Source organism: Nerophis ophidion, linkage group LG03, assembly GCF_033978795.1.
Source record: "Nerophis ophidion isolate RoL-2023_Sa linkage group LG03, RoL_Noph_v1.0, whole genome shotgun sequence".
Classification (NCBI taxonomy): Eukaryota; Metazoa; Chordata; class Actinopteri; order Syngnathiformes; family Syngnathidae; genus Nerophis; species Nerophis ophidion.
Genome location: NC_084613.1, coordinates 4082332 through 4107932, shown reverse-complemented (window position 1 = coordinate 4107932; position 25601 = coordinate 4082332). Strand labels below are relative to the sequence as shown.

The 25601-nt window shown below is 36.3% G+C and overlaps 1 protein-coding gene across 1 annotated transcript in view; it reads right to left on the bottom strand.

Annotated features, from left to right (window-relative positions):
* The window catches only part of frmd6 (FERM domain containing 6), a 100503-nt gene extending 83774 nt beyond the window's left edge, over positions 1 to 16729 (bottom strand). The window contains 1 exon segment of the mRNA XM_061893987.1: positions 16585 to 16729. The gene's annotated coding sequence lies outside the window, so the exon portion shown is untranslated.
* Between the last annotated feature and the right edge of the window lie 8872 nt (positions 16730 to 25601).

Here is a 25601-nt window from a genome sequence, read left to right as displayed (position 1 = left end):
CAGCCTTTAAGCAGAGGGTTAGAGCGGGAGCTGCAATTACAGCAAACCCCAGCCCACTGGACTCTTTGCAGCCGATTTGACTTGATGCACTTTTTCTACCTGACCTGAAACGCGCCACGTCTTCTTTCCCAGTATGTGCTGAATAAACAAGAGTAAACATTCTTCTAAAATCTCGGCGGAATGTGTAACGACATCAACAAAGCCAGCGAGGAATGCGTCAACCAATCATGGCGGCTGGAAATAGGTTCTTCAACGATCGTGCATGCTACTACCTAGGGCTGGGCCATACATTGATATACTCGATACATCGCGGGTTTGTCTCTGTGCGATATAGAAAATGACTATATGGTGATATTGGAGTATACGTTCTCACTGTCAGAGTTTGCTGGTGACGAACCCCAAGATGCAGAGAAGCTGGCAGGCATTAATTCAATACCAAAACAAGAACAAACCAAAAGGGTACTAACAAAAGGCGCGCACAAGGCGGAGAACAAACTTGGCTATGAATAATAACTAGCCCAAAGGCTAACTGTGGACTAAAAAACAAAAACCCTTACTGTGACATGAAAGAACTATGGCAGGGGTCGGGAACCTTTTTGGCTGAGAGAGCCAAGAAGCCAAATATTTTAAAATGTATTTCCCTAAGAGCCATATAATATTTTTTTTAACACTGAACACAACTAAACGCGTGCATAAGTAAGACCAACATTTCCAGAGTATAATAGGTCTCTTATTCTTTGCATTAACATTGTTATTCTGAAGTTAACTGTGGAGGGGGCGTGGCCTGCGGGCCTGCAGCAAAGCGGGATGTTGCCAGGACAGGTGCGTAGATGGCCCACCTGGGCCTTTTTATCTAATCACCTGTCGCTCTGTTATAAGCAGCAGCCAGGAGGAGAGACGGGATTGAGGCTGGAGCCAGAGCCCGAGCGAGGACGAAAGAGAAAAAGACAATTGCTGGAAAGCAACTAAGAGAAAAATCAAATAAAACAGTATTGTAACCCTAAAACAGGCTCTTGGTGGTTTGAAGAACCCCAAAGAGCGCAAACCCCACACTAACTAATAATAAATAAATGACTTCTTACCATTAACGTAACTTCTTGAACATGAAAAAGCATGAGAATGTTTGATATTTTGAACGTTATTTTTAACACTTTGATTACAAGTGGAATTATTCATTACTTATCGTGTTCAGCAATGTCAGCTCAGATTTATCCGAGAGCCAGATGCAGTCATCAAAAGAGCCACATCTGGCTCTAGAGCCATAGGTTCCCTACCCCTGCACTATGGCATGAGCAGAGTGAACAGAAGTAGACAAAGCTACAAGCGACATGACAGGTAGCGGCGACATCGACACGACAATAATCCAGCACCGACTGGAGGAGAAAACGGGTCTAAATAGGAGCGAGCCAATTGACACCAGGTGTGGCCAGGTGCCAATCAGCCGCAGCTGAGGGGACACAGCACTCAGGGAGACAAACAGGAAACCGAACCAAAATAAGAATGCAAACAGGAAATACTACACAGAGGAAAAATTAAAACTAAGGGTGTAACCGTACACAAAAATTTTTGTTCGGTACGTACTTCGGTTTAGAGGTCACGGTTCGGTTCATTTTCGGTACAGTAAGAAAACAACCAAATATACATGTTTTGGTTACCGGGCGGTATAGCTCGGTTGGTAGAGTGGCCGTGCCAGCAACTTGAGGGTTGCAGGTTCGATTCCCGCTTCCGCCATCCTAGTCACTGCCGTTGTGTCCTTGGGCAAGACACTTTACCCACCTGCTCCCAGTGCCACCCACACTGGTTTGAATGTAACTTAAGATATTGGGTTTCACTATGTAAAGCGCTTTGAGTCACTAGAGAAAAGCGCTATATAAATATGATTCACACAATTCACAAAAACCCTTACTGTGACATGAAGGAACTATGGCATGAGCAGAGTGAACAGAAGTAGACAAAGCTAGAAGCGACATGACAGGTAGCGGCGACATCGACACGAGAATAATCCAGCACCGACTGGAGGAGAAAACAGGTCTAAATAGGAGCGAGCTAATTGACACCAGGTGCCAATCAGCCGCAGCTGAGGGGACAAACAGGAAACTGAACAAAAATAAGAGTGCAAACAGGAAATACTACACACACACACAGAGGAAAAACTAAAACTAAGGGTGTAACGGTACACAAAAATTACGGTTCGGTACGTACCTCGGTTTAGAGGTCACGGTTCGGTTCATTTTCGGTACAGTAAGAAAACAACAAAATATAAATTTTTGGGTTATTTATTTACCAAATTTGTAAACAATGGCTTTATCCTTTTAACATCGGGAACATTATAATAATTCTACCCACGTTAATCCAAGTTGTTGTTTTGATTAAATAAAATGACAAAACCTTTCTTCGACATATAAAAAGTGCAACATTAAACTGTTTTAAGTCAACTCATCATGCTTAATCTATTACAGCATTTGGGAAGTCTTTAGTTGAATTTTATTATATACACACACACACATACACATACACACTCAGCAAAATGAGCTAACGTAACGCTAAAAGCTACATAGCCTTTACCTCAACTATGAGCGAGCTGAGCTGCAGTTTAAGTTTCTAGAAGGTCAACGGGCTCATAGTGATGTTTGTAATAGTTGTGACTGGGAAGTGTTTTTTATAATTTGGGGAGAGTACGCTGCCAAATGCTCACCTGCTAAACACATATCTGCTCATCTCGACGCCGGAGCACTGACTCCATGCTTTCTGAATACCAACTGCTGATTGGCTTTGTATGTAACCAATCAGATGGCTGTGTGGGCGGGACAATGCTGGGTGCTCACTGCTCGGACAGAGGCAGAAAGCAGAGCAGCTTGTTAAGACTTTAGCTTACAAACTCGTTCGATAAACCCTCGTACTGAAACGGTTCAATACAAATAAACGTACCGTTACACCCCTAACTAAAACACAACCAAACTGTCCGAGGCAAGCCTGACACTCACGCAGTTGCTTTTAGCTGCGGGGCATTACACTACACTCTTTCTTGTGTCTCCTTCTCACAGAAACTTAAAACAAGCGCACCTTCTCACATACGTCACGTACGTATACGCCCTCGCGGAGCAGTGAGGTAGCGGCATGGGTAACGTTAGCTGTGGTGCGAGCAGTAATACGAGAGAAAGAAGGTGCCAATCTGGTAACATATGAAGGAAGGATTAATTCCCAAGAAAAAAATCAGAGGGTCCATGGTCTGGCATTGGTTTGGCTTCAAGTGGGAATATGTCCAACGGACAACCAGAATTTATCAAGTGCGGGGCAAAAGCCTTGCTACAAGAAGTAGCATTACTGCTAATATGTAGCATCATTTGAAAAGTCACCTGCTGGAGAATGAAGAGTGCTTACTCCGCATGTCAACATCTCCATTCGATGCCACATGCCAGATCAACACCGTAAGAAAAATATAGTCAACAACAAAAGGAGATAATGTCCACAGGAAGCTACCACATAGCGAAGGACGAACACTATTTGATTTCCAATTATGCAGCTCATTTTTATTTACCATGAATTGATGAACGTGGACCCCGACTTAATGTTGAAAACCGTATTGGGGTGTTACCAGCAAGGACAAGTCACAGGTGCAACAAATCCTCAGTGCTGAACTCCTTAATATTTGCACCTGGCTCGCTGACAACAAGCTATCCATACACTTAGGTCAAACGGAATCCATCCTATTTGGGTCCCATATCAACCTTCTTAAAGTCAGTGACTTGACTATAAAAGTGGGTGACATTGTTATCACCAGGAAGGATGAGATCACCTACCTAGCTTCCATTCTAGAGGCTAATCTTTCCTGTGATAAAATGGCAACCAAGATGATCAAAAAGGTCAACCAAAGAACGAGATTCCTCTACAGAATCTCCTCTCTGGTCAACAAAAGCACCTTGAGGATTCTAGCGGGAACTCTCATTCAACCCTTCTTCGAATACGCTTGCACCTCCTGGTACCCCAGCACCTCTAAAAGCCTCAAATCTAGACTCCAAACATCCCAGAATAAGCTAGTCCGGTTACTTTTAGACCTCCACCCCAGATCACACTTCAATCCAACCCACTTCTCCAAAGTGGGCTGGCTTAGGGTGGAGGACAGAGTCAAACAACTTGCACTGAGCCTGGTCTATAAAATCCGCTACACCTCCTTGATACCGAAGTACAAGTCAAACTACTTCCTTAACGTAAATGACCGCCATAACCACAAGACCAGGGGGAGCTCCACAAACCACGTTAAACCCAGATTCCGATCTAACAAAGGTCTTAACTCATTCTCTTTCTATGCCACATCAATGTGGACTCCGTAATATCGCTAAAATTTGCTCCATTCTGTCCACTAAAGACGCTGAGATCATTATCCATGCGTTTGTTACGTCTCGCCTCGACTACTGTAACGTATTATTTTGGGGTCTCCCCATGTCTAGCATTAAAAGATTACAGTTGGTACAAAATGCGGCTGCTAGACTTTTGACAAGAACAAGAAAGTTTGATCATATTACGCCTGTACTGTATATACCTTTATATACATATATACATACATATATACCTATACTGTATATACCTTTATATACTTATATACATACATATATACCTATACTGTATATACCTTTATATACATATATACATACATATATACCTGTACTGTATATACCTTTATATACATATATATATACCTATACTGTATATACCTTTATATACATATATACATACATATATACCTGTACTGTATATACCTTTATATACATATATACATACATATATACCTATACTGGCTCACCTGCACTGGCTTCCTTTGCACTTAAGATGTGACTTTAAGGTTTTACTACTTACGTATAAAATACTACACGGTCTAGCTCCAGCCTATCTTGCCGATTATATTGTACCATATGTCCCGGCAAGAAATCTGCGTTCAAAAGACTCCGGCTTATTAGTGATTCCTAGAGCCCAAAAAAAGTCTGCGGGCTATAGAGCTTTTTCATTTCGGGCTCCAGTACTCTGGAATGCCCTCCGGTAAAAGTTCGAGATGCCACCACAGTAGAAGCATTTAAGTCTCACCTTAAAACTCATCTGTATACTCTAGCCTTTAAATAGACTCCCTTTTTAGACCAGTTGATCTGCCGTTTCTTTTCTTTCTCTCCTATGTCCCACTCTCCCTTGTGGAGGGGGTCCGGTCCGATCCGGTGGCCATGTACTGCTCGCCTGTGTATCGGCTGGGGACATCTCTGCGCTGCTGATCCGCCTCCGCTTGGGATGGTTTCCTGCTGGCTCCGCTGTGAACGGGACTCTCGCTGCTGTGGTGGATCCGCTTTGGACTGGACTCTCGCGACTGTGTTGGATCCATTATGGATTGAACTCTCACAGTATCATGTTAGACCCGCTCGGCATCCATTGCTTTCCTCCTCTCCAAGGTTCTCATAGTCATCATTGTCACCGATGTCCCACTGGGTGTGAGTTTTCCTTGCCCTTATGTGGGCCTACCGAGGATGTCGTAGTGGTTTGTGCAGCCCTTTGAGACACTAGTGATTTAGGGCTATATAAGTAAACATTGATTGATTGATTGATTGATTTAGTGGTCAATTGTACAGAATATGTACTATACTGTGCAATCTACTAATAAAAGTTTCAATTAATCAATCAAACAGTTATTGAAATATCTGGAGTGACATCATGCACAAAAGTGCACTTTATTTGTTTTAAACTATTGTAGTGGCGTTTTATATCGATATACTGGATATAACGCGGGTTTTAATGTAAAATTCTTATATTTTAACGCCAGATAATGACATTTGTCATATAAAATTCTGACTTTCATCACAATATTGCCAATTTTTTAGTCTTTCATGTAAAATAGTGACATTTTTTGGAGTAAAATGATGACTTTTGTCAAAATTTTGCCAAGTAAAATTCCGATTATTATGATAATATTGCCAAATGCTAGTTTTCTTATCAAATTGTGACTTTTGTCGAGTAAAATGAGGACTCTTTTCATTAAATTTCCAAAATGTTAAGCTTTTCTTGTAAAATTGCGACTGTTGTTGAGTAAAATTCCAACTTTTATCATAATATTGCACAAATGTTCAGTTTTTCCTGTAAAATTATGACTCGCGTTGAGTAAAATGACGACTTTTATTAAAACGCTGCCAACTTTCTACATTTTTCTTATGAGATTGTGACCTTTTTCTTGTGACATTCCAACTCATTTTTCACAACAAGCTTTTTTATATGTGCATAGTATGTATATATTATTTATGTTGTTAATACACTTCTTTATATATCTAGAAAGGCTGCTCCTAAAGAGGGAGGCAGATACAAGAATGAGTGTGCGTGTGTGTGTGTGTGTGTGTGTGTGTGTGTGTTGTGTTTTATTGACTTAAGTTTTCTTGTTTAGGCTTCAAGCTCGGTCATAGCGCCATTTTGTCTTTTGTCATTTCCTTTGAATGAATGTTTAAGGACACATTGTTGACTTGCTTCTTTGTACAGTTTGTTTATTCGCTGATTAGTTTCTCTCCGAAAAAAAACACCAGCCATGACGTCATCGATAGAAAATAACTATATGGTGGTATTGGAGTTCTCACGCAGTTGCTTTTAGCTGCGGGCATTACACTACAGGCTTTTCCGACTCTTTCTTGTCTCTCCTTCTCACAGAGACTTAAAACAAGCGCACCTTCTTACATACGTCACGTGTGCAACGTCACACGCTCCCGCAAAGCAGACAGGTAGCGACATGGTAACGTTAGCCGTGATGCTAACGGTGCGGTGTGGGTGGTAATACGAGAGAGAGAAAATGCCAATCTGGTCACAAAAGAATTAATTCCGAAGAAAAACAGCAGGGGGTCCATCGCCCGGCGGTGGTTTGGCTTCAAGCGGGAAGATGTTGAACAATTACGCGGCGAAAGCGTTGCTACAAAAAGTAGCGGCACTGCTAATGTAGCATCATTTGAATAGTCACCCGCGAGAGAGTGAGGAGTGCTTGAAACTCCACATGTCAACATCTCCGGCCGGTGCCACACCCACAAAATGCTGAAGCAACTATTTCCACATCAACACCGTATGAAAAAAATAGTCAACAACAGAACTCCCGTCCAAAGGCAAAACCCAGTAACTCAATTTTGGTCAAAACTGAGCCGATAATAATTTTGGAGTTCCTAGGTGATATGCTTTACATTAGTGTATGCGATATTGTCATTTGTTCCGTAAGTAAGCTGTTACGCGCATGGCAGGACCTAATATAAACTAAAAACTGTGCTTTTTTTTTGAAAACCAAAGACTACTGGAATATTAAAAAAATGTTGATATTCAATAAAAAATTACTTTATTTGAAAAACATGTCTAAATATTTATTCTAAGCTATTTATGCAATATTTGAAAAATTGTGAAAAACCGCATTCATTATTCGGTATTCAGTATTCGGCCTTTGGCCAAGCGTTTAAATTTTATTCGGCTTCGGCTTCGGCCACAAATTTTCATTTCGGTGCATCCCTAATCAAGATAGATTGGTTTTCCTTTGTTTTCTCCGAATCAGCTAGAAGTGAGTTACTAGGTTTTGCCTTTGGACGGGATAGAAGGAGATAACGTCCGCAGGAACCTATCACATGGCGATTTCATTTCCAATTATGCAGCTCGTTTTTATTTGACTGTTATTGAAATATCTTGTGTGACATCATGCACAAAAAGTGCACTTTATTTGTTTTAAACGATTGTAGTGGCGGTCTGTACAAAAAGTGCACTTTAATTTAGTGTAGTTTTGATATGTCATCTTAGTGACATCATGCACAAAAGTGCACTTATAGCTTGTTTTAAAATGTCTCTGACAATCTTGCACTTTCTGTTTTGGAAATGACATGAATGTTTGTGCCACTGCTTGATAACTGTTTAATAAATACACTTTTAGTTGTGATTTCCCTCTCTGCATGAAAGTTTAAAAGTAGCATATATTAATGCAGTATGAAGAAGAATGTTTGAATGTAGACACATAGAATCATCATACTGCTGTCATTATATGCATCAAGTGTTCATTCAAGGCTAAGGCAAAATATCCAGACATATATATTGAGATATTTAAAAAAAGGACATATTGCCCGGCCTTACTGCTACCAAAGAAACTCGGACAGGAAACGCTGGACCAGCTGTGTGTGACATAGACTCCAAAAGCTCTGGACTGCGTCCATGAAAGCATGACTAGAGAAGCCAAACAGGCAAAGGAAAAAACACAATCCAAGGAAATAGAAGTGGGAGTCGGAGAAACAAATGCAGGAAGAGGTGACCCACTTTGTTCAACGTATACGAAGACCTAAACAACACTCACCACACTTTAGGGTTGTACGGAATACAAGTACTAGTAAAGTACCGCCGTACTACTGCCTTTGATGAATACACGTTTGCTTGTAACTTGAGCCGAGGCGCATGTTAGTCAACACTAGGGCTGCAACTACTTCATCAATCAATTCGATTACAAAAATGCTTACTTTATAATCTGTTGCTTTGGTTAATCGTTTAATGAGTGTAACTAATAAACAATTATAAAATCTGTACTGCATAAAAGAAGGTCAAATAAGTTATAAACGGAAGGTAAAAAATGGTCAAAGAAGGTTAAAGGTAAATAGAACGTAAAAAGGTAAAAGAAGGTTGATACAAGGTGAATAAAAGGCAAAAGTAGGTAAAAAAAAGGTAAACAGAAGGTAAAATATTGTTATTAGGAGGTAAATGAAAGGCGAAAGAAGGTAAAAAAAAAAATGAATTGAAGGGAAAAATGTAAAGAGAAGCCCTAAGAAGATAATAAAAGGTGAAATTAAATAAAAAGGAAGGTAAAACAAGATTTAAAAAAAAGCTACAACAAAGCTAATCGAAGGTAAATAGAAAGAAAAAAGAACAAGAAGGTAAAAATCAAACTTAATAAAAAGTAAACAAAAGGTAAATGGAAAGTAGAAAAAAGTAAATAGAAAGTACAAAAAGGTAAAAGAAGGTAACATTTGGTTATTAGAAGGTTAATGAAAGGTGAAAGAAGGTAAAAAAAAAAGATACATTTAAGGTGAAAATGCAAAGAGAAGCCAAAAGAAGATAAATAAAAGGTGAAAGAAGATACAACAACTAAAAAAAGAAGGTAAAACAAGATGAAAAAGCTACATCAAAGCTAATTGAAGGTAAAGAGAAGGAAAAAATTAATCGACGGAAGAACAAGAAGGTAAAAAACAAACTTAATAAAAAGTAAACAAAGGTAAGTAGAAGGTAGAAGAAAGTAAATAGAAAGTACAAAAAAAAGGTAAAAAAAAGGTCAACAGAAGGTAAAATATGGTTATTAGGAGGTAAATGAAAGGCGAAAGAAGGTAAAAAAAATAAAAATAAATTGAAGGGAAAAATGTAAAGAGAAGCCAAAACAAGATAAATAAAAGGTGAAATTAAATAAAAAGGAAGGTAAAACAAGATGAAAAAAGCTACAACAAAGCTAATCGAAGGTAAATAGAAGGAAAAAAGAAGTCGACGGTAGAACAAGAAGGTAAAAATCAAACTTAATAAAAAGTAAACAGAAGGTAAATAGAAAGTAGAAAAAAAATTAATGGAAAGTACAAAAAGGTAAAAGAAGGTAAAATATGGTTATTAGAAGGTTAATGAAAGGTGAAAGAAGGTAAAAAAAAAGACACATTTAAGGTAAAAATGCAAAGAGAAGCCAAAAGAAGATAAATAAAAGGTGAAAGAAGATACAGCAATTAAAAAAAGAAGGTAAAACAAGATGAAAAAGCTACATCAAAGCTAATTGAAGGTAAAGAGAAGGAAAAAATACATCGACGGAAGAACAAGAAGGTAAAAAACAAACTTAATAAAAAGTAAATAAAGGTAAGTAGAAGGTAGAAGAAAGTAAATAGAAAGTACAAAAAAAGGTAAAAAAAAAAGGTCAACAGAAGGTAAAATATGGTTATTAGGAGGTAAATGAAAGGTGAAAAAAGGTAAAAATAATTAAATAAATTGAAGGGAAAAATGTAAAGAGAAGCCAAAAGAAGATACATAAAAGGTGAAATCAAATAAAAAGGAAGGTAAAACAAGATGAAAAAAAAGCTACAACAAAGCTAATCGAAGGTAAATAGAAGGAAAAAAGAAGTCGACGGTAGAACAAGAAGGTAAAAATCAAACTTAATAAAAAGTAAACAAAAGGTAAATAGAAAGTAGAAAAAAGTAAATAGAAAGTACAAAAAGGTAAAAGAAGGTAAAATATGGTTATTAGAAGGTTAATGAAAGGTGAAAGAAGGTAAAAAAAAAGACACATTTAAGGTAAAAATGCAAAGAGAAGCCAAAAGAAGATAAATAAAAGGTGAAAGAAGATACAACAACTAAAAAAAGAAGGTAAAACAAGATGAAGTGAATTATATTTATATAGCGCTTTTCTCTAGTGACTCAAAGCGCTTTACATAGTGAAAGCCAATATCTAAGTTACATTTAAACCAGTGTGGGTGGCACTGGGAGCAGGTGGGTAAAGTGTCTTGCCCAAGGACACAACGGCAGTGACTAGGATGGCGGAAGCGGGAATCGAACCTGCAACTCTCAAGTTGCTGACACAGCCACTCCACCAACCGAGCTATAAAAGCTACATCAAAGCTAATTGAAGGTAAATAGAAGGAAAAAATAAATCGACGGAAGAACAAGAAGGTAAAAAACAAACTTAATAAAAAGTAAACAAAGGTAAGTAGAAGGTAGAAGAAAGTAAATAGAGTACAAAAAAAGGTAAAAAAGGTCAACAGAAGGTAAAATATGGTTATTAGGAGGTAAATGAAAGGCGAAAGAAGGTAAAAAAAAAAAAAATTGAAGGGAAAAATGTAAAGAGAAGCCAAAAGAAGATAAATAAAAGGTGAAATTAAACAAAAAGGAAGGTAAAACAAGATGAAAAAAGCTACAACAAAGCTAATCTAAGGTAAATAGAAGGAAAAAAGAAGTCGACGGTAGAACAAGAAGGTAAAATTCAAACTTAATAAAAAGTAAACAAAAGGTAAATAGAAAGTACAAAAAAATAAATAGAAATTACAGCTCAAAGAGGCGGCGGTATAATAATAATAAAACCTTAGAAATAAAATAGGGTCCTCTGTCCCAAAGAGACATTCGGTCCCTAATAATATGACTCCTTTAATGCGCCTTATATATGATAAGCGATAGAAAACACAATAAAATAGACCATTCATCGGCAATGCGCCTTATAATCTGGTGCGCCTTATACGTTATGTAAAAATCTGCAATTCACTAACACGGCAGTGAGTGAACACTTTATATCAAAAAACAAGAAATTGTAAAAAAATATGTTTTAAATAAAGTAAGTAGACCTCAAAAGGCCAGAGGGTTTAAATGAAACCAGCGTTGGTATTTTGGCATTTTGTTTTGAAGGGGTTTTTGCCAACTTCCTGTTGATTTTTGCTGAAGGATGTCAGTGTATGAAATGTAGGTCTAAGTGAGACCTACATAGAGGTTTTTGTTTCATGTCTCTACGACATTCCTAACAGAAGTTACAAGCAGTTTTGTCTGTGTTTTCTTCCTAGGAGCAGCTTTGTCTGTGTTTGATTCCTAGAGGGCGCTAGAGCGCAATTTTGATTTTGGGGTTTGTTTTTTCGATTAGATCGCAATTTTCCCCAGTCCTGATGTGTGTGTTAAATTTGGTGAGTTTTGAAGCATTTTAAGGGGGTCAAATTACAGCTCAAAGAGGCAAAAATGACATTTTTTAGGAAAATTTTGTTTTGAAGGGGTTTTTGCCAACTTCCTGTTGATTTTTGCTAAAGGATGTAAATGAATGAAATGTAGGTCTAAGTCAGACCTACATAGAGGTTTTAGTTTCATGTCTCTACGACATTCCTAATGGAAGTAACAAGCAGTTTTGTCTGTGTTTTCTTCCTAAGAGCAGCTTTGTCTGTGTTTTATTCCTAGAGGGCGCTAGAGCGCAATTTTGAGTTTTTTTTTTTTTTTTTTATTAGATCGCAATTTTCGCCAGTCCTGATGCGTGTGTCCAGTTAGGTGAGTTTTGAAGCATTTTAAGGGGGTCAAATTACAGCTCAAAGAGGCAAAAACGACATTTTTTTTAGGAAACTTTTGCTTTGAAGGGGTTTTTGCCAACTTCCTGTTGATTTTTTCTGAAGGAGGTCAGTGTATGAAATCTAGGTCTAAGTCAGACCTACATAGAGGTTTTTGTTTCATGTCTCTACGACATTCTTACCGGAAGTTCCAAGCATTTTTGTCTGTGTTTTTTTTTCCTAGGGGGCGTTAGAGCGCAATTTTGAGTTTTGGGGTTTGTTTTTTCGATTAGATCGCAATTTTCACCAGTCCTGATGTGTGTCCAGTTTGGTGAGTTTTGAAGCATTTTAAGGGGGTCAAATTACAGCTCAAAGAGGCAAAAATGACATTTTTTAGGAAAATTTTGTTTTGAAGGGGTTTTTGCCAACTTCCTGTTGATTTTTGCTAAAGGATGTAAATGAATGAAATGTAGGTCTAAGTCAGACCTACATAGAGGTTTTAGTTTCATGTCTCTACGACATTCCTAATGGAAGTAACAAGCAGTTTTGTCTGTGTTTTCTTCCTAAGAGCAGCTTTGTCTGTGTTTTATTCCTAGAGGGCGCTAGAGCGCAATTTTGAGTTTTGGGTTTTTTGTTTTTTTTATTAGATCGCAATTTTCGCCAGTCCTGATGCGTGTGTCCAGTTAGGTGAGTTTTGAAGCATTTTAAGGGGGTCAAATTACAGCTCAAAGAGGCAAAAATGACATTTTTTTTAGGAAACTTTTGCTTTGAAGGGGTTTTTGCCAACTTCCTGTTGATTTTTTCTGAAGGAGGTCAGTGTATGAAATCTAGGTCTAAGTCAGACCTACATAGAGGTTTTTGTTTCATGTCTCTACGACATTCTTAACGGACGTTACAAGCAGTTTTGTCTGTGTTTTTTCCTAGGGGGCGCTACAGTGCAATTTTGAGGTTTTTTTGTTTTTTTTATTAGATCGCAATTTTTGCCAGTCCTCTTAAATTTGGTGAGTTTTGAAGCGTGTTAAGGGGGTCAAATTAAAGCTCAAAGAGGCGGTGGTATAATAATAACAAAACCTTAGAAATAAAATAGGGTCCTCTGTCCCAAAGAGACATTCGGCCCCTAATAATATGACTCCTTTAATGCACCTTATATATGATAAAAGATAAAAAACACAATAAAATAGACCATTCATCGGCAATGCGCCTTATAATCTGGTGCGCCTTATACGTTATGTAAAAATCTGCAATCCACTAACACGGCAGTGAGTGAACACTTTATATCAAAAAACAAGAAATTGTAAAAAATATGTTTTAAATAAAGTAAGTAGACCTCAAAAGGCCAGAGGGTTTAAATGAAACCAGCGTTGGTATTTTGGCATTAAAACGTTGAGTGAGGCCTTGGGTAACAAATGATGCAAGAGTACAAATTTTCCTCAAAACTTTTGGCGTGTGTTGAACAAATGACATCATCAGTTTGAGCATGATTTTGAAATAATAATAATGATGTTCATGCAAGCTGATGTGCAATTACACAACAAGAGCAAGGGAGGAAATGAGCACCGCTCCAAAGAATGCAACACGGGACGAAACGCTCATCGACGACGGTTCATGGTTTAAGTCTTATTTGGAATATGGATACCGTAACAGTATGATGCATCCACATTTACAGTTTGTCTTGACCACATGTCTGAAAAGGAGTAGGAAGAAGCAAAGATTATTCAACCCTAACCCCTTTTTCATTTCATTAGCTATTACTAACACATTTAATTCACTTGGGGGGCGGCATAGCTCGGTTGGTAGAGTGGCCGTGCCAGCAACTTGAGGGTTGCAGGTTCGATTCCCGCTTCTGCCATCCTAGTCACTGCCGTTGTGTCCTTGGGCAAGGCACTTTACCCACCTGCTCCCAGTGCCACCCACACTGGTTTAAATGTAACTTAGATATTGGGTTTCACTATGTAAAAGTGCTTGGAGTCACTAGAGAAAAGCGCTATATAAATATAATTCACTTCACTTCCTGTTTGCAGTTTGTACACAATTTACTTCCAAAAATTGGAGTTGTCAAAAATATAAATAGCTACAAACCCCGTTTCCATATGAGTTGGGAAATTGTGTTAGATGTAAATACAAACAGAATACAATGATTTGCAAATCCTTTTCAAGCCATATTCAGTTGAATATGCTACAAAGACAACATATTTGATGTTCAAACTCATAAACATTTTTTTTTTTTGCAAATAATGTGAATTGGTGAAGTGAATTATATTTATATAGCGCTTTTCTCTAGTGACTCAAAGTGCTTTACATAGTGACACCCAATATCCAAGTTACATTTAAACCAGTGTGGGTGGCACTTGGAGCAGGTGGGTAAAGTGTCTTGCCCAAGGACACAACGGCAGTGACTAGGATGGCGGAAGCGGGAATCGAGCCTGCAACCCTCAAGTTGCTGGCACGGCCGCTCTACCAACCGAGCTATGCCGGTTGGTAGAGTGGCATAATCATTAACTCTAGAATTTGATGCCAGCGACACGTGAGAAGTTGGGAAAGGTGGCAATAAATACTGATAAAGTTGAGGAATGCTCATCAAACACTTATATGGAACATCCCACAGGTGTGCAGGCTAATTGGGAACAGGTGGGTGCCATGATTGGGTATAAAAACAGCTTCCCAAAAAAATGCTCAGTCTTTCACAAGAAAGGATGGGGCGAGGTACACCCCTTTGTCCACAACTGCGTGAGCAAATAGTCAAACAGTTTAAGAACAACCTTTCTCAAAGTGACATTGGAAAAAATTTAGGGATTTCAACATCTACGCTCCATAATATCATCAAAAGGTTCAGACAATCTGGAGAAATCACTGCAAGTAAGCGATGATATACTGGACCTTCATTCCCTCAGCCGGTACTGCATCAAAAAGCGGCATCAGTGTGTAAAGGATATCACCATATGGGCTCAGGAACACTTCGTACAACCACCGTCAGTAACTACAGTTAGTCGCTACATTTCTGTAAGTGCAAGTTAAAACTCTACTATGCAAAGACAAAGCCATTTATCAACAACACCCAGAAACGCCGCCGGCTTCTCTGGGCCCGAGCTCAGCTAAGATGGACTGATGCAAAGTGGAAAAGTGTTCGGTGGTCTGACGAGTCCACATTTCAAATTGTTTTTTGGAAACGGTGAACGTCTTGTCCTCCGGACCATAGAGGAAAAGAACCATCAGGACTGTTCTAGGTGCAAAGTTGAAAAGGCAGCATCTGTGATGGTATGGGGGTGCATTAGTGCCCAAGGCATGAGTAACTTACACATCTGTGAAGGCACCATTAATGCTGAAAGGTACATACAGCTTTTGGAGCAACATATGCTGCCATCCAAGCAACGTTATAATGGACGCCCCTGCTTATTTCAGGAAGACAAGTGTTACAACAGCGTGGGTTCGTAAAAAAAGAGTGCGGGTACTTTCGTGGCCCGCCTGCAGTCCAGACCTGTCTCCCATGGAAAATGTGTGGCGCATTATGAAGCGTAAAATACGACAGCGGAGATCCCGGACTGTTGAAGGACTGAAGCTCTACATAAAACAAGAATGGGAAAGAATTCCACTTTCAAAGCTTCAACAATTAGTTTCCTCAGTTCCCAAACGTTTATTGAGTGTTTTTAAAAGAAAAGGTGATGTAACACAGTGGTGAACATGCCCTTTCCCAACTACTTTGGCACGTGTTGCAGCCATGAAATTCTAACTTTATTATTATTTGCAAAATAAAATTAATGAGTTTGAACATCAAATATGATGTCTTTGTAGCATATTCAACTGAATATGGGTTGAAAAGGATTTGCAAATCATTGTATTCTGTTTATATTTACATCTAACACAATTTCCCAACTCATATGGAAACGGGGTTTGTATTCTTACATTCATACTACATTCAGTCAGCATTTCAGTTCAACTTCAGCATTGAAGCATTTACACTCAATTTCTTCAGGAATTCAACATTCAAACTATTCTTACATTCTGTCAACATTTCAGTTTAACTTCAAAAGTTGGAGCATTCACACGCAATTCCTTCAGTAATTGCCTCTTCTAGTTCATTACTGATGTAGGGACAAGCGGTAGAATATCCACCCACCCATCCATCCATTTCCTACCGCTTGTCCCTTTTGGGATCCTCATCACAGGGCCAACATATGAATGTATTTCTTGCCACCTTGTGTTGCATATTTTTATATGAGATTTCCAGTTTTTTTTATCATCTATTATTACACTTAAAATGTTGTGTTTTTTTATTTTGTCAAAATGAAATTATGATAATACATTTCTCAGCTAACTCGCAAAAAAAAGGGCAAAAGTTGTGAGTTGGAATTCCACGGCACTGGCAGCGCTCCCTGTTATATCACGCCGGCGGCATCATTAAGTTACTTGTTTTAAAAAAGAAAAAAACTCAAGTTAAACAATAAAAAACATGAATGTATGTAACAGGTGGACATGTTTTTAAGTAGTTTGATCGTAAAGTGACGTCATAAAGTGACGTCAGAGCTAGCATGCGTCTACTGTTTTTTTTTGGGAGGGGGGTGTAAAGAAGCAACAAACTCACCTTTTTGTAGAACGTCCTTCATGAAGATAATCCAAAATAGCGATTTTTTTTATAATAAAAGTTGGGTCAAAAAAAGAAAAGAAAAATGTCCTCGGAAAGAAAAGTTCGACGGAGGTGACGTTAGCGAGGGGATCCGCGCCACTTTCTGCCCCAAACTGGAGCATCTCGGCCGGGATACTTGAGTGTGGCGAGAGGCGGTGTTTGGAGGGGGGGGGGAGCTGGACGGCAGAGCGATAGAATTTTAATCTCTTTAAAATACAAACACAAAGCCATGATTTCACTTATCAATATATATATTTTTAAACGTATTATATGATATTTGGTGTTACATATATTAGTTTTTATGGAGAATATTTGTGGCGTGATCTTCCCGCCCACCCCCGTCCTCCCTCACAGTTGGTACAGTCCGGGCTGCCTCGCATTCCTGCATGGAAGTGTCCCACTGGTCGCCAGCAGCGGGTGAGACGATAAAAAAGGTATTAAAAGCTTAGCCAGAAAAAGTATTCTAATGTTGGGCCGCTTATTATTAGAACTTTTTACTTTTTTTTTTTTACAGTGACATCATTTTTAAAAGCAGACCGAGTTCGAAATAAACCACCACAAGACATGCAAATGATAGGGATTATATCACAACGTGTTAATAATACCACCCGGACAACTATGTAATAATAATGATAATAATAATAATTAAAGCTGCAAGCAGCAATGGACGGGACCGACTTTACCCGTCCATCCATCCATTTTCTACCCATTCAACACAATTCCCCAACTCATAAGGAAACGGGGTTTGTACAAATCTCTCCAAACTTGACCTAAACATTTGTGTTATCCAACAAACGTTATTGTGGTTTAATTAGTTTTTGAAGTTTTATTATTATTAGCCTCAAACCTTACCTAAACATTTTAGGTTTTAAATTTTATTATCGTTATCGTTCACATAGCTCAAATCGGCACAAATGAAGCACAAATGTTTGGGGCAATTTTGGGGTGATTGGGACAGAGAGGTGCTTTAACGTTGTATTTTTATTAAGATATTATTGCAGGGGTCAGCAACCTTTTTGAAACCAAGAGCTACTTCTTGGGTACTGATTAATGCAAAGGGCTACCAGTTTGATACACACTTAAATAAATTGCCACAAATAGCCAATTTGCTCAATTTACCTTTAAAATATATATATATATATATATCCATCCATCCATTTTCTACCGCTTATTCCCTTTTGGGGTCGCAGGGGGCGCTGGCGCCTATCTCAGCTACAATCGAGCGGAAGGCGGGGTACACCCTGGACAAGTCGCCACCTCATTGCAGATATATATATATATATATATATATATATATATATATATATATATATATATATATATATATATATATATATATATATATATATATATATATATATATATATATATATATATATATAGTCGTACATTTTTTTTCCTTTTACGGAAGGTTTTTTGTAGAGAATTAATGATGAAAAAAAATTAATTGAATGGTTTTGTCAGAGGTATTTGGTGATGAACCCCAAGATGCAGAGATGGAGGCAGGCATTGGATATGAAGACATGATTTAATATAAATAATAGAACAAGAACAAACAAAAAGCACTCATGTGGGCAGAATAACAAACTAAGGGAGCTAGCACTGGGAGTTAGAAAACAAAAAGGAACTTTAGCATGGAACTAGAGGATAAATGGGTTATAAATGGGTTGTACTTGTATAGCGCTTTTCTACCTTCAAGGTACTCAAAGCGCTTTGACACTACTTCCACATTTACCCATTCACACACTGATGGAGGGAGCTGCCATGCAAGGCGCTAACCAGCACCCATCAGGAGCAAGGGTGAAGTGTCTTGCTCAGGACACAACGGACGTGACGAGATTGGTTCTAGGTGGGATTTGAACCAGTGACCCTCGGGTTGCGCTCGGCCACTCTCCCACTGCGCCACGCCGTCCCAAACAGAAAAACAAACAGAAAAACTGGAAATAGCTAATGGCTAACAAAAACAGCTTACCGCTACGACGACCAGGACAAGATGTAGCACGACAGGTAATAGCTGTAATGATGCCAGACTCGACAGGTAGCAAAGACACAAGAGTGACATGAGGCGACGACAATACAACGATCCAGCAACTGACACACGACAAAGCAGGTACAAATAGGAGCGGGCTGATTGGCAACAGGTGTGGCCAGGTGCCAATCAGCCGCAGCTGAGGAGGAACACAGCAGTCAGGGAACAAGACAGGAAGCTGACAAAATAAGAGCACTAGACAGGAACTAAAGACAGGAGATACTAAACACAGAGGAAACAGACAAAACTAAAACATAGACAAACTTTCAGGGTAAAGCCTGGCAGGTTTAAAAGAGGAGAAAACGGGGAAAAAAATGAAAATTAAATTTTGAAACATAGTTAACTTCAATTTCGACTCTTCAAAATTCACCCGAAAAAAAGACGTGAAAAACTAGCTAATTTGAATCTTTGTGAAAAAATTAAAAAAATAATTTATGGAACATCAATAGTAATTTTTCCTGATTAAGATTAATTTTAGAATTTTGATGACATGTTTTAAATAGGTTAAAATCCAATCTGCACTTTGTTAGAATATATAACAAATTGGACCAAGCTATATTTCTAACAAAGACAAATCAATATTTCTTCTAGATTTTCCAGAATTTTCTTTTTTTTTTTAATCTCAAAAGACTTTTAAATATATTTAAATTTTATTCTACAGATCTTCTAGAATTGCCAGAATATATATTTTTTTAATTTTAATCATTATAAATTTGAAGAAATATTTCACAAATATTCTTCGGCGAAAAAACAGAAGCTAAAATGAAGAATTAAATTAAAATGTATTTATTATTCTTTACAATGTGAATTGAAGTCACTTATATTTATATAGCGCTTTTCTCTAGTGATTCAAAGCGCTTTACATAGTGAAACCCAATATCCAAGTTACATTTAAAGCAGTGTGGGTGGCACTGGGAGCAGGTGGGTAAAGTGTCTTGCCCAAGGACACAACGGCAGTGACTAGGATGGCGGAAGCGGGAATCGAACCTGCAACCCTCAAGTTGCTGGCACGGCCACTCTACCAACTGAGCTATGCCGCCCCACAATGAAGTAAATAAAAAATACTTGAACATTGATTCAAATTGTCAGGAAAGAAGAGGAAGGAATTTAAAAGGTAAAAAGTTATATGTGTTTAAAAATCCTAAAATCACTTTTAAGGTTGTAGTTTGTCTTTAAAATTGTCTTTCTGAAAGTTATAAGAAGCAAAGTAAAAAATATAAAAAAGTGAAGACCAAGTCTTTCAAATATTTTCTTGGATTTTCAAATTCTATTTGAGTTTTGTCTCTCTTAGAATTAAAAATGTCCAGCAAAGCGAGACCAGCTTGCTAGTAAATAAATACAATTTAAAAAATAGAGGCAGCTCACTGGTAAGTGCTGCTATTTGAGCTATTTTTAGAACAGGCCAGCGGGCGACTCATCTGGTCCTTACGGGCGACCTGGTGCCCGCGGGCCCCGTGTTGGTGACCCCTGCACTATAATTTTGGACAAGAGCCTGTGACCCCAACACACACACACACACACACACACACACACACACTTCATGATATCAGCCAGCAGGCATGTAAGCGAGCACTGGTCCCTCTTTTGTTGACCCGGTGACCTGTGATTAGTGGTCCTGGGTCCTGGACTCCTTGCTCCCCGCCTGCTTTGTTGTCACAAAGAAGAATTGGAGCAGCAAACATGAAAAAGGCTGCAGAACTGTGCCGGGTCAAGCCGGGTCTAGACCCCCTCTGGCCCGCTTATTTGGCTTTTGAAGTGGCAGAAGACCAGCACAAAGCGACCCGACAGTCCTAGAAACTATTAGCACAATCTGTCCTAACACACACACGTGCTGGCTCGGAAACATGAATTACAAAGTTTCATCCCATATGAATATCAAAGAAAACAGAACTAGAGTGTAGACAATAAAAATAAATCACACTTCAATTCCGTCACACAAACAGGGCCGCCCCTTCTTATACGCATATGTACAACATAGATTTATAGCACATTATTATAGTGCAACATAGATTTGTAGCACATTATTATAGTACAACATAGATTTGTAGCACATTATTATAGTGCAACATAGATTTGTAGCACATTATTATAGTACAACATAGATTTGTAGCACATTATTATAGTGCAACATAGATTTGTAGCACATTATTATAGTACAACATAGGTTTGTCGCGCATTATTATAGTGCAAAATAGATTTGTAGCACATTATTATAGTACAACATAGTTTTGTATCACATTATTATAGTACAACATTGATTTGTATCGCATTATTATAGTACAACATAGATTTGTAGCACATTATTATAGTACAACATAGATTTGTAGCACATTATTATGGTACAACATAGTTTTGTATCACATTATTATAGTACAACATTGATTTGTATCGCATTATTATAGTACAACATAGATTTGTAGCACATTATTATAGTACAACATAGGTTTGTCGCGCATTATTATAGTGCAAAATAGATTTGTAGCACATTATTATAGTACAACATAGTTTTGTATCACATTATTATAGTACAACATTGATTTGTCGCGCATTATTATAGTACAACATAGATTTGTAGCACATTATTATGGTACAACATAGATTTGTAGCACATTATTATAGTACAACATAGGTTTGTCGCGCATTATTATAGTACAACATAGTTTTGTATCACATTATTATAGTACAACATTGATTTGTATCGCATTATTATAGTACAACATAAATTTGTAGCACATTATTATGGTACAACATAGATTTGTAGCACATTATTATGGTACAACATAGTTTTGTATCACATTATTATAGTACACTATTGATTTGTATCGCATTATTATAGTACAACATAGGTATGTAGCACATTATAATAGTACAACATAGACTTGTCGCGGAGTATTATAGTACAACATTGATTTGTAGCACATTATTAAAGTACAACATAGATTTGTAGCACATTATTATAGTACAACATAGTTTTGTTGCACATTATTATAGTACAACTTAGATTTGTAGCACTTTATTATGTACAACATAGATTTGTCACGGATTATTATAGTACAACATTGATTTGTAGCACTTTATTAGAGTACAACATAGTTTTGTATCACATTATTATGGTACACCATTGATTTGTATCGCATTATTATAGTACAACATAGATTTGTAGAACATTATTATAGTACAACATAGATTTGTAGCACATTATTTTAGTACAACATAGTTTTGTTGCACATTATTATAGTACAACTTAGATTTGTAGCACTTTATTATGTACAACATAGATTTGTAGCACATTATTATATTACAACTTAGATTTGTAGCACATTATTATAGTAAAACATAGATTTGTCACGGATTATTATAGTACAACATAGTTTTGTTGCACATCATTATAGTACAACATAGTTTTGTATCACATTATTATGGTACACCATTGATTTGTATCGCATTATTATAGTACAACATAGATTTGTAGACCATTATTATAGTACAACATAGATTTGTAGCACATTGTTATCGTACAACATTGATTTGTAGCACATTATTATAGTACACCATTGATTTGTAGCACATTATTATAGTACAACATAGATTTGTAGCACATTATTATAGTACAACATAGATTTGTAGAACATTATTATAGTACAACATAGATTTGTAGCACATTGTTATAGTACAACATTGATTTGTAGCACATTATTATAGTACACCATTGATTTGTAGCACATTATTATAGTACAACATAGATTTGTAGCACATTATTATAGTACAACATAGATTTGTAGCACATTATTATAGTGCAACATAGATTTGTAGCACATTATTATAGTACAACATAGATTTGTAGCACATTATTATAGTGCAACATAGATTTGTAGCACATTATTATAGTACAACATAGGTTTGTCGCGCATTATTATAGTGCAAAATAGATTTGTAGCACATTATTATAGTACAACATAGTTTTGTATCACATTATTATAGTACAACATTGATTTGTATCGCATTATTATAGTACAACATAGATTTGTAGCACATTATTATGGTACAACATAGATTTGTAGCACATTATTATGGTACAACATAGTTTTGTATCACATTATTATAGTACACCATTGATTTGTATCGCATTATTATAGTACAACATAGATTTGTCGCGCATTATTATAGTACAACATAGATTTGTAGCACATTATTATAGTACAACATAGATTTGTAGCACATTATTATGGTACAACATAGTTTTGTATCACATTATTATAGTACACCATTGATTTGTATCGCATTATTATAGTACAACATAGATTTGTAGCACATTATTATGGTACAACATAGTTTTGTATCACATTATTATAGTACACCATTGATTTGTATCGCATTATTATAGTACAACATAGATTTTTAGCACATTATTATGGTACAACATAGTTTTGTAGCACATTATTATAGTACACCATTGATTTGTAGGTGCTACAAAATCTATATTGTACTATAATAATCCGGTACAAATCTATGCTGTACTATAATAATGTGCTACAAATCTATGTTGTACTATAATAATGCGATACAAATCAATGGTGTACTATATAATATTGTGATACAAAACTATGTTGTACTATAATAATGTGATACAAACCTACAATGCACTATAATAATGCGCTACATCTATGTATAGTACAACATAGATTTTTTGTAGCACATTATTATAGTACAACATAGTGTTGTATCACATTATTATGGTACACCATTGATTTGTATCGCATTATTATAGTACAACATAGATTTGTAGAACATTATTATAGTACAACATAGATTTGTAGCACATTATTTTAGTACAACATAGTTTTGTTGCACATTATTATAGTACAACTTAGATTTGTAGCACTTTATTATGTACAACATAGATTTGTAGCACATTATTATATTACAACTTAGATTTGTAGCACATTATTATAGTAAAACATAGATTTGTCACGGATTATTATAGTACAACATAGTTTTGTTGCACATCATTATAGTACAACATAGTTTTGTATCACATTATTATGGTACACCATTGATTTGTATCGCATTATTATAGTACAACATAGATTTGTAGACCATTATTATAGTACAACATAGATTTGTAGCACATTGTTATCGTACAACATTGATTTGTAGCACATTATTATAGTACACCATTGATTTGTAGCACATTATTATAGTACAACATAGATTTGTAGCACATTATTATAGTACAACATAGATTTGTAGAACATTATTATAGTACAACATAGATTTGTAGCACATTGTTATAGTACAACATTGATTTGTAGCACATTATTATAGTACACCATTGATTTGTAGCACATTATTATAGTACAACATAGATTTGTAGCACATTATTATAGTACAACATAGATTTGTAGCACATTATTATAGTGCAACATAGATTTGTAGCACATTATTATAGTACAACATAGATTTGTAGCACATTATTATAGTGCAACATAGATTTGTAGCACATTATTATAGTACAACATAGGTTTGTCGCGCATTATTATAGTGCAAAATAGATTTGTAGCACATTATTATAGTACAACATAGTTTTGTATCACATTATTATAGTACAACATTGATTTGTATCGCATTATTATAGTACAACATAGATTTGTAGCACATTATTATGGTACAACATAGATTTGTAGCACATTATTATGGTACAACATAGTTTTGTATCACATTATTATAGTACACCATTGATTTGTATCGCATTATTATAGTACAACATAGATTTGTCGCGCATTATTATAGTACAACATAGATTTGTAGCACATTATTATAGTACAACATAGATTTGTAGCACATTATTATGGTACAACATAGTTTTGTATCACATTATTATAGTACACCATTGATTTGTATCGCATTATTATAGTACAACATAGATTTGTAGCACATTATTATGGTACAACATAGTTTTGTATCACATTATTATAGTACACCATTGATTTGTATCGCATTATTATAGTACAACATAGATTTTTAGCACATTATTATGGTACAACATAGTTTTGTAGCACATTATTATAGTACACCATTGATTTGTAGGTGCTACAAAATCTATATTGTACTATAATAATCCGGTACAAATCTATGCTGTACTATAATAATGTGCTACAAATCTATGTTGTACTATAATAATGCGATACAAATCAATGGTGTACTATATAATATTGTGATACAAAACTATGTTGTACTATAATAATGTGATACAAACCTACAATGCACTATAATAATGCGCTACATCTATGTATAGTACAACATAGATTTTTTGTAGCACATTATTATAGTACAACATAGTGTTGTATCACATTATTATAGTACACTATTGATTTGTATCGCATTATTATAGTACAACATAGGTATGTAGCACATTATAATAGTACAACATAGACTTGTCGCGGAGTATTATAGTACAACATTGATTTGTAGCACATTATTAAAGTACAACATAGATTTGTAGCACATTATTATAGTACAACATAGTTTTGTAGCACATTATTAAAGTACAACATAGATTTGTAGCACATCATTATAGTACAACATAGTTTTGTAGCACATTATTATAGTACAACTTAGATTTGTAGCACTTTATTATGTACAACATAGATTTGTAGCACAATATTATATTACAACTTAGATTTGTAGCACATTATTATAGTAAAACATAGATTTGTCACACATTATTATAGTACAACATTGATTTGTAGCACATTATTATAGTACAACATAGTTTTGTATCACATTATTATAGTACACCATTGATTTGTATCGCATTATTATAGTACAACATAGATTTGTAGCACATTGTTATAGTACAACATTGATTTGTAGCACATTATTATAGTACACCATTGATTTGTAGCACATTATTATAGTACAACATAGATTTGTAGCACATTATTAT